Below are 9,994 nucleotides of genomic sequence, written 5' to 3' on the forward strand. Positions count from 1 at the left end.
CTAAGAAGAACTTCTTCTATGCATATCCCACTGATGCTTTAAGATGGTTTCATAAGCCAGACACAATTTCAGAACCTCAATTTAGAGAGCTTTTGCAATATTGGCATTCTAAAGTGGCCGAGGTATTATGTATATGGTTTTGAAATGTTTTGTGCAATATTGACATAGTTTCATGACCTTAATAGCCTATTTCAGTTTACTTTTTTATGATTTATTTACATGGTTCAAAATTTTTAAATCTTTATTGTGTTATAACATAGGAAATCAGTAAGATCAACAAAGACAATCACCTAATTTTAGATGACATGTACACTATGGGCCGTAACTCTTACGCAATTTTACGCCATGAGTTGGTAAAATAATTCATCTCATTTTTAGACACTTTTATTATCTTTATAATCATTATTTTACAATAATTACATGTACTACATGAGGCTTTCACCCATATCCTTTAATTATTTGTAATCACTTTAATATTATGTATAATGTTTCACAGAAACAACAAGATCCTGATAAACAAGAACCTTCTCAAGCTAGGATCTATAAGGAGTCAAGGAAGAGAAAAGTGGGAAGGACATACCTTACCAACCATGAAAATATAGCAGAAAATATTGTGAGTTAACATGCATGTTAGATCTATGTTATATATGTTTTGTTTTGATAAATAATAATCACGTGGCTTTATTTTCCTAATATAGGCTAAAACGGATGCTTTGGAGTCTTCCCAACATGAAGATGGTAGTAGCTCTAAGGACCCTTAATCCGAAGTGATTCCAGAACCTAAGCGTAAAAGCCGTGTACGCCTACAAGGAAAAGGTGTGAAAAAGTCAGATTTGAAGAAAAAAGAAAAAAAGTCAGATTTCATATTCCCGGCGGAATTCTTAGAAAATATGCAAGCTTAATTAGTAAAAAACTTGCACCAAGCGTAACAACTGCAATTTTGACTCAACTTCAGGATGCTAACCCCGGGATCAATCTTGTCATTCCTGATTTTTCGATTCCATCGGCTCCAAAGGATGCGTGTAGTGCGCCATATCTTCTACTTGACCAAAATAGGCAATCTTCTAAATCTGGGGCTACATTTAATCAGGTAACATAAATTATTTTCTGTTGCTTCTGTCCAAATTTAGTTTATGCTATTGACCTGATTCTGCCGTAGCTACTGTTGAAATATATGTTGTTGTTGATGTATTTTTATGATGCACACTTTTGCTTTATTGCTTTTATTTCTTTTTAATGGTTGATTCTTTTGTTGTTTGTTGTTGCTTTTATTATTGTATGTTGCTGTTGTTGATGTTCATTCTTTTGGTTGGTTTTGTTGGCCTTACGTTTCCCCCCTTTTTTCACTTATATACACAAGTCCCCGAACTGATTTAGTAGCTGGTTTTGTCTTCACTTGCTGCACAACTCATCAATTGTCGTTGCCCTGTTCTGTACCCATGACCAGCTACTGTAGTTGCTTATTTTTCTTCACTATCTGACCACAGTCACAACAGAGCAGTCACTCCTCCTACCATGTTGCTCACCCCCTTAGTGGAGTATTTTTCTTCACTCGCCTCAGAATTTATAGGCTGCACGATCATAAGCATAAGCATATATTATTTTTTTTGGTGTTGATCAGTCAAGTGTACAACCATATATTATTTTTTTTGGTGTTGATGATGCTGATACTGAATCTCTTATATCATCAGTTGGTTTTGTAAACCTGTTGTAAATGGTGTTGTAATCTCTAATAATTCTTGATGATTTATTTGTACCAAGATTTTTTTTTTTTGACAGCTAGAAAAAAGGGAGGTTAATCCCTAAACTTAGTGAATCTAACAGAAATACAAAGAAAATAGGGTACAATGTCATCAATTTTCTTTTCTATCATCCTATCCCCTAGCATACTAATATGATCACTTTGCATCCACTTGAGAATTCTCCTGTCTGCAACCTCAATAATCAAGTGCCAAAGCTGCAGTCTTAGAGCTTCTTCCAGGCCTCTGAGAATCACACTCAGAATTTCAGCTTCACAGTTCTGTTGTTGCTGCTGATTTTCCCCCCGTTTGAAAGTGACACCATCAGAATTCAGGAGCCATTCCCATTTTCTTTTCTTCCCATTCCTTCGATTGTGAGAAATACCTAATGTGATAGTGCTGCAAACCCCAGCTCCTGTAACTAATTGTATATTGTCTATGTGTTGACAACATTGCATATATCTGAATTAAAGGCCTGTTGATTGTCCTGTTCTTGCTCAAACCCCGGAGGACCTGACTTAGAGCTCCTTGAGTGCAAAAACCTAGATTTTGCGTTATGAAAATTAGAGTAAAGAAAGCTCATTATTCTTTCCAAATAAATGATAGTACCAATAAAATTAAAACAGAGGATTTTTGCATAGTTTCTAGACAAAAATTGTCCATTTTTCAACCCATTGGTGGGTCTGTGCTCTTAATTCTTTACACCACTTTCTTATAATAATATGTCAAAAGCTATAGTTGTATTATTTTTATTGTTGTGCTTTATGAATACTACAATTTTGTTGTGCTTTATGAGTTTCCTTAATTCGGTTCTATTATTTAGTTAAATTATTTAGTCACATTATTTTCTATTGTTTAGTTCTATTATTTTATTCTTTTTTACGTGTAGGTGCATGGTGAGCAAAATGGAGATGAAGTATAGTGACTAGATGACTAGCTAGTCATCTAACAAATGGTGCAAATATTTTGGCGACTCCTATTCTATTAGTTCAAGTACGTTGTGAATGAAGATTTGAAAAATTCGGCTTACTATTACTCATTTTTGTACTTGCTGTTTTATTTTCTAATTATTTTTTCAATTAAATAAAGAGAAGGAAAGAAATAGATAGAATATAGAATTCGATTATAGAGTAGGAATTCTCTTATCCCATTCGGAAGGACCTCATTTCATAATTATCCATGACTGTTTATGTCTCTAGCACGACCACTTGATGAAATGTGGAGGGAAGTGGAGTAAATGGCCGATACTACTGGACGAATTCCTCTTTGGATAATAGGTACTGTAGCTGGTATTCTTGTGATCGGTTTACTAGGTATTTTCTTTTATGGTTCATATTCTGGATTAGGCTCATCTCTGTAGTAAGTAGTAATTTGATTAATCGAGGTATAGACATGAAAGTATAAGAACTCAACGGGACCTTCCTTCCCCTCGAATTAGACAAACAAAGAAGGGGGAGGTCCCATTTAATTCTTTTTTTAATTATCATAATTTTTTATTCGAATTTTTTCCTATAAATGAAAAACAGACCCCTTTTTCGATGTTTTTGAAAAGTGTATTTGGTTATTCAGAACATATATTCCTCGATCATACTTATTGGTCCTTCCTAAATTGTTAAGTTAAAAGAAAGAGAAAAAGGCAATCAATTGATTTATTGAATGACCAAATAGAAGCTCTATTTTTCTAGATTAAATAGAATGCAAGAAGTTCCATTTGTTCAAGAAATTGACCTCTCTCTTTTTTTCAGTTTGTCCGCTCCTTATACATGTAATACTAAGAAAAAAAGAATCAATCTAAAACGAAAAAAGGGTGAAATTTCGAAAAAAGAAAAATTCCGACTAAGTCTTTGACGAAGGGAATCAAGACTCGTTACTATTTCGACACACGACAAGTATGTGTAAAAGTCCTTGTCGTGTGTCGAAGACCGGGAAGGCGGATAAATCCCCCTAGAATCATTTGGTCCCCTCATTATTCTTTTCGTTATATTCCCCTTTTAGTCTAGTATCGAGTCAAATTTCGATTGGAAAAAAGTAAAAAAGTTTTCTTCACAATCCAATATATTATTATAACTAAAAATCTTGCTCGTAGATGTAGAAGAAAAGTATAAACAAACAAAAAAGAACCTTCTCGTAATTTTTTTATTTATTGATCATCCAAAACTGTCAAAGAATTGTCAACAATAATTTTGTTATTGTTACAAGCTTGATCTTGATAAATTTACGAATCTAGAAATTCATTTCGGACAATTGAACCTTCTCGAACTGTTTCTTTTTAAGAACCAAAAAGATTTGTATAGAATAACGGATGCAAAGAAGAACAAAAGCCCTTGTACGCGCAGTGAATCTTGAAGGACTATTTCTGCATCTCCTTGACCAAATCCACCCACATTAGGATTACTCGTTAATGGTTGATCAAGCTTGATAGATTCACCCTCTGAAACAAGAAGCTCCGGTCCTGGCGGGATAATATCAACCACTTCACGTCCGTCCGAGGCATCCGCTATGTTTATTTCGTATCCGCCCTTTTCTTTTCGTACAATTTTCTTTACTATACCTGCTGTTGTGGCATTATAAACTGTATTATTACTCTTGCTTCCGTCAGGATAAATCTGACCCTTCCCCTGTTACCACCTACATATATCGGATATTTTAAGAAGTAAACGTCTTTCTTAGTAGCAGGGTCTGGAGAAAGAATAGGAAAGGTAATTTCACTATATTTTTGCCCAGGAACAGGACCTATCACAAGAATATTTTTTTTATTGGGGCGATAGCTCTGAAAAGAAAGATTCCCTATCTTTTCTTTCATCTCTGGAGAAATACGGTCGGGGGGGGGGGGGGCTAATTCAAACCCTTCAGGTAAAATAAGAACAGCCCCCACATTCAAACCCCCCTTTTTGCCATTAGCAAGAACTTGTTTTAATTGCATATCATAAGGAATTCGAACAACTGCTTCAAATACAGTATCCGGAAGGACCGCTTGTGGAACCTCAATATCCACGGGCTTATTGGCTAAATGGCAATTAGCACATACAATACGTCCAGTCGCTTCTCGTGGATTTTCATAACCTTGCTGTGCGAAAATGGGATATGCATTCGAAATGGATGACCGAGTTATTATATATATCACGAGCGAGATGGAAATGGATCGAGTAATCTGTTCTTTTATCCAAGAAAAGGTATTTATAGTTTGCATGGTACAACCATTGATTCCGAAAATTTCTACAATAAATTTGGTAGGTTGCTAATAGAGTTCCCTATCCATGAGTCTGCTATTTACTTTAACTGAAAACTTAATTTATTAAAATAATATAATATTACTGGAATATAGGAGGAACTCCCTGCCTTAGACGGGTAGAAATAGAAAGAGGGGGTACAATTGGTCATGCTTTGATTATTGATTATGTACAAAGCAACATTCGAATTAAAAACTCCAATTAGATTTCTCTCCATATACCCCTTTTCTTTTTTTCAGTCATTCATTGAATGATAAATCACTACAAGTGATGGGGATACGCGATTTAAAGAACGGAAAATCCAATATTTTAAAAATGTATCTAGAATGACTGGAAAAGTGGAAACAAGACTCGATATAATTTGATCGTTATGGACAAATCCAAAATCTTTGTAGATAGAGCTAATCAGTAGTTCCCAACCTTGGGGTGAATGAAATCCGATACATAAATCGGTTACTAAAAGAATGGAAAAAGCTTTTATTGTGTCGCTTAAGTTATATAGGAATTCCTGAACCCAAGAATTAAGAAGAATAAGTTCTTTATTTGCCAGAATGGAATAACCACCTAGAATAAGGAAACAGATTAAATTTGTGGAGAAGTGCAAAATCATATGGATACAATCTTCATTGTACGTCTTGATCAATTGAATCGTTTCATTGTGGATTCCTATACGAAGCTTTTGTAGATGTGTTTCCGGACATTCCTTTATCATTTCGTCCAACAAGCGGAGCTCCTCGAATTCGATCCATTTTTCGCGAAGATTTTTTTCTTGAATATCATTCAAAAAAGTTTCAGATTGCTTAGTATTCCACCAAGTAGTAACCCAAGATTCCAGACTTTTTTGAAATGATAGATAGATCCACCAGGGTAAAAATACTATAGATACAAGATATAGAAAAGGAATAAATGCTTTCTTTTTTTCCATTTTTTTTCATCTATAAATTGTTAATGAACCCAACCGGGTATTCATCGAAAGGAAGGAATTGCTTTCGACGAATACCCGGCGGAGCCATTTCGTTTTTTTCAATTAATGAATATTTTTTATTTTGATTTCAAGATGAAAGAACTCACTTTCTACCAAAATAGAAAATATTTCCAAAAATTGAACAAATTAACCATAGCACAAAAAAAGAATTTAAGACTTGAATGTGATAATAAAAATGGATGGCAAAACACGACAGAATTTGGATAATTTAATTCTCGTTATAATTAGAAATTATAAGAAATCAAATTATTTCATCATTAAAGCGAACAAAAGATTACTAAAAAAAGCGAGAAAATTTACATGATTAATTTGTTTTGTATGTAATATATCAATTACAAATACTGGAAATTCTATGGAATTGAATTGGTTTGTATTTGTAGACATAAACTCCCCCCTTTGGTTGTTCTGTATACGTCTGCTTTGACCCGAGTGGGCGTTCTGATGAGATTTCTGTTAAGGTATGCCGTAGAAAAACGTATTCTAGATTTTCTATTTTACGCCAAGTTAAGAAAACGTTCGGTCTTTCCGTTCATTTTTCAAAATCCTTCAATTGGGACACGCAAGAAATAGGCCAATTCAGCCGCCTTTTGTTCCATTTCTCGTGGAGTCAAATTCTCATCAGTACGAGTTAAAGGAATGGCTCCTTGTCCTCTGATTTCCAGATAAAGAACACGGCGAGTATAAATACCTTCTTTAAGTTCTATTTTAATAGACTGAATATCTTTTATAAGATATCGGAAAAAGATGCGACGATTTTTTCCAGGGAATCCCCAGCAAAAAATACAGACTATTCCCTTTTTTCTATCGAATCGATCATAACCACTACCCACATTCCACGAAATTGCACACCACAAATATGAGCTAATAAAGAGGCCTGCAATCCCATAGAAAAACATCACGATCCCTTGTGGAAAAAAAAGAATTTGCTGGGGAGGAAATAAAGATATCAAATTCTTACCAAGATAGCTGGAAATTCCAACCAACAAGAATCCTAATGAACCGAAAAAAAAGGATAAAGGCCCAGCAGAAATTACTTATTTTTCGAGATCCCGTTATAAGTTCTACCCATATACGTTCTGATCGCTAATTCATACTAGATCCGGTTGCATTTAATTTGAATTGAAAGAATACCCCAAATGAATTGTACTTTCCTTACTCTGTCTTGTTTCCGATGTAACTCTCATCAACTAGTCCTATTTTGATGTCAGAGGTGTTTCACTTTTATTTATTTCTATTTTTTATTTTAGTTCGATCAAAATAATAACATCTACCCCTATATTGTATTGTCATTTTTCCATTTACATCACATACATAAGAGCTCGTTCATTTATGTTCGGAAGAAATCACGTGTTATACCATTCCGCTAAACATATATCTATATTATAATTCAAGTCTAAGTTTTTAAAAATGAGATTTTGACGAGACGATCTAAACAATCTTATTTTTTTGAACATGAAGAAATAAAGAAGCCATTGCAATCGCTGGAAATACTAGGCCTACTAAAGGCACAAAAATTGAGGGAAAGTTCATAGTTGTCATAGACCGGGTACCTCGATTTACGATATTGTAATTGTACCTGTTTGTTATATTTTTGTTGTTATTATCTTATTATATTAAAATTAATTAATTAGAATTCTATAGAATGAATATAGTATAGAATAAGTACAAGAAATGTAGAACTAAAAAAGCAATTCGATTTCTACATATAATATATGATAATCGCGTTTACTTTCTCTTTTTTTCTTTCTTTTGCTTATACTAATTCAAAAAAATCGAAAAATAGAGGATTTATTATAAATTCAATTTCCAAAGCAGTCGTTAGAGTCCGATCCAAGAGGTATTTTAAATAAAGACTCCCCGACGAAAGATACAACCAAAAAGTTTTTTTTATTGGAATCTAAAGGAAATAAGCATGGAGGTTTTTGGTTCGCGACATCCTAATTTTGGAATAAAAAAAGCTTTTTGACACAAATATAAAAATTGCCCTTAATCCTCGCCTTTATTTTGATTCAAAGGAAAAAAAAGCATGCAGCTGAAATAACTCACTTAGAACGCCTTTTAAAAGATTACGTGGTACGATTGGATCGAATAAACCCTTATGGAATAAAAACTCGGCTGCTTGTGACCCTTCAGGTACTGTCTTATTCAATGTTTGCTCAATTACTCTTTTACCCGCAAATGCAATGTAGGCGTTCGGTTCAGCAATAATGATATCCCCCAACATACCAAAGCTGGCGGTCACCCCACCAGTAGTAGGAGATGTAAGGATTGATACATAAAATAACTTTTTATTTGATTGATAATCATATAAAACAGACGAGATTTTCGCCATTTGCATTAAGCTCAAGCTTCCTTCTTGCATGCGTGCCCCCCCGGAAGCACATACTATAATAAGGGGGATTAATTTATTGGCAGCATACTCAATCAATCGGGTGATCTTTTCCCCTACTACGGATCCCATACTGCCTCCCATAAACTGAAAATCCATAACACCAATTGCTACAGGAATACCGTTTAGTTGACCTATACCTGTTTGAACAGCTTCAGTTAAACCTGTATTTATTTGATAAGAATCAATACGATCTTTATAAGCTTCCTCCTCCGAATGAAATTCGATAGGATCCATAGAGACCATACCTTCATCCATAGGATTCCAAGTACCAGGATCAATCAGAAGTTCGATTCTATCTGAACTACTCATTTTCAAATGATATCCACATTGTTCACAAATACCCATTTTTGACTTAAGTAATTTCTTGTAATTTAATGCATAACAATTTTCGCATTGAACCCACAAATGTTTATATTTTTTGAGTTCCATCAAGATTTGTAGAATTTTCGATTTTAGTGAAATTACTGTCGTTCGTGATAATTCTTTTACTGAAACTTTCGCTGGTATTTCCACTTTCATTAAAAATGTAACTCAAAATGTAACTATCACTGTAGTTGTCACTATCACTTAGGATGGAACTGCCACTACGGATTTGAGAATGAAGATAATTGTCAATGCAATTATTAATGTGATTATTCCAACTATCTTCAGTATAATCCATGGAATGATCATTATAAGTATCGCCACTCTTAGATCTAGAGTTCAGATAACTTGAATTCCAATAATTCGAAAAGGAACTTTGCAGTTCATTCAGAAAAGACGGATCGTTGTCAATCTCAAAAATTTGATTTTCAATATCGAAGTATAGGGAATAACTGTCCCCTTTACTATCTATAAGTAAAAAAGAGTATCAGAGATGAAATTCCGAATGTCCATAACACGAACTAAATGATCAACATTAATATAACTAGAACTGTCACTATTTCTCCAACTATGAATGTTTTTTTCTGTATCATTTAGACTCGGATCTTCCGTTGTACTGGTATTTTCAGTAGGACCAAGACTGTCCATTGATTTACTTAATCCACACCCGTATCTGTGTTCTAACTCTTTTTTAGACAAGATCAAATTGAACCAACCCTTTTTCATAGAGTTTTTCTTGCCTCCCATTCGCATGAAAAAAATCGATGAATAGTCATTATTTGATGAAAAAAAATTGAACATTTCTTGTCAGAATAAGCATCTAGATACAACCGTTCAGATTATTAACTAAATATTAATGAAGTATTATATTGAAAGAAAGAAATTTTTTTATTAGAAGATAAAATTCACGCGTAAGAGAATGTTTAAGAACTTCGATTTCAGAATTGGAATCGGGTTGGTATATTTTTGATTTAAAAAATCGAGTTCGAGCAGAGTTGTTTCTGTTGATTGTATAAGGAAAAGAAAAAAAGACTACTTGTTTTACGCTTTGATAGGGAAGGTATATGTATGAAATCGAAAGTCTCTTTAACAATGTTTCCAATGAAATTTCTTTTCAAATTCAAACCCAGGCTTGGCTACAAATCAAATTCTACTAAACAAATCTAAGTAGGGTGTTCCTAGATCCATTTCTTCCATTCAATTGCAGTTGATTGGTTTTAACTAACAATCAAATATTACTAATTTATTAAACTATATAGTTTAATAAATTAGTAATATTCATTAC

The 9,994-nt window shown here is 33.7% G+C and overlaps 1 long non-coding RNA gene across 1 annotated transcript; it reads left to right on the forward strand.

Moving 5' to 3' along the window:
- Positions 1-502: 502 nt before the first annotated feature.
- Positions 503-3,522, forward strand: LOC110712321. Its single transcript, XR_002509564.1, has 3 exons — positions 503-613; positions 699-1,090; positions 2,629-3,522. It is a non-coding gene; the product is annotated as an uncharacterized LOC110712321 (long non-coding RNA).
- Positions 3,523-9,994: the final 6,472 nt, after the last annotated feature.

Source organism: Chenopodium quinoa, unplaced genomic scaffold (genome assembly GCF_001683475.1).
Source record: "Chenopodium quinoa cultivar QQ74 unplaced genomic scaffold, ASM168347v1, whole genome shotgun sequence".
Lineage (NCBI taxonomy): Eukaryota > Viridiplantae > Streptophyta > Magnoliopsida > Caryophyllales > Amaranthaceae > Chenopodium > Chenopodium quinoa.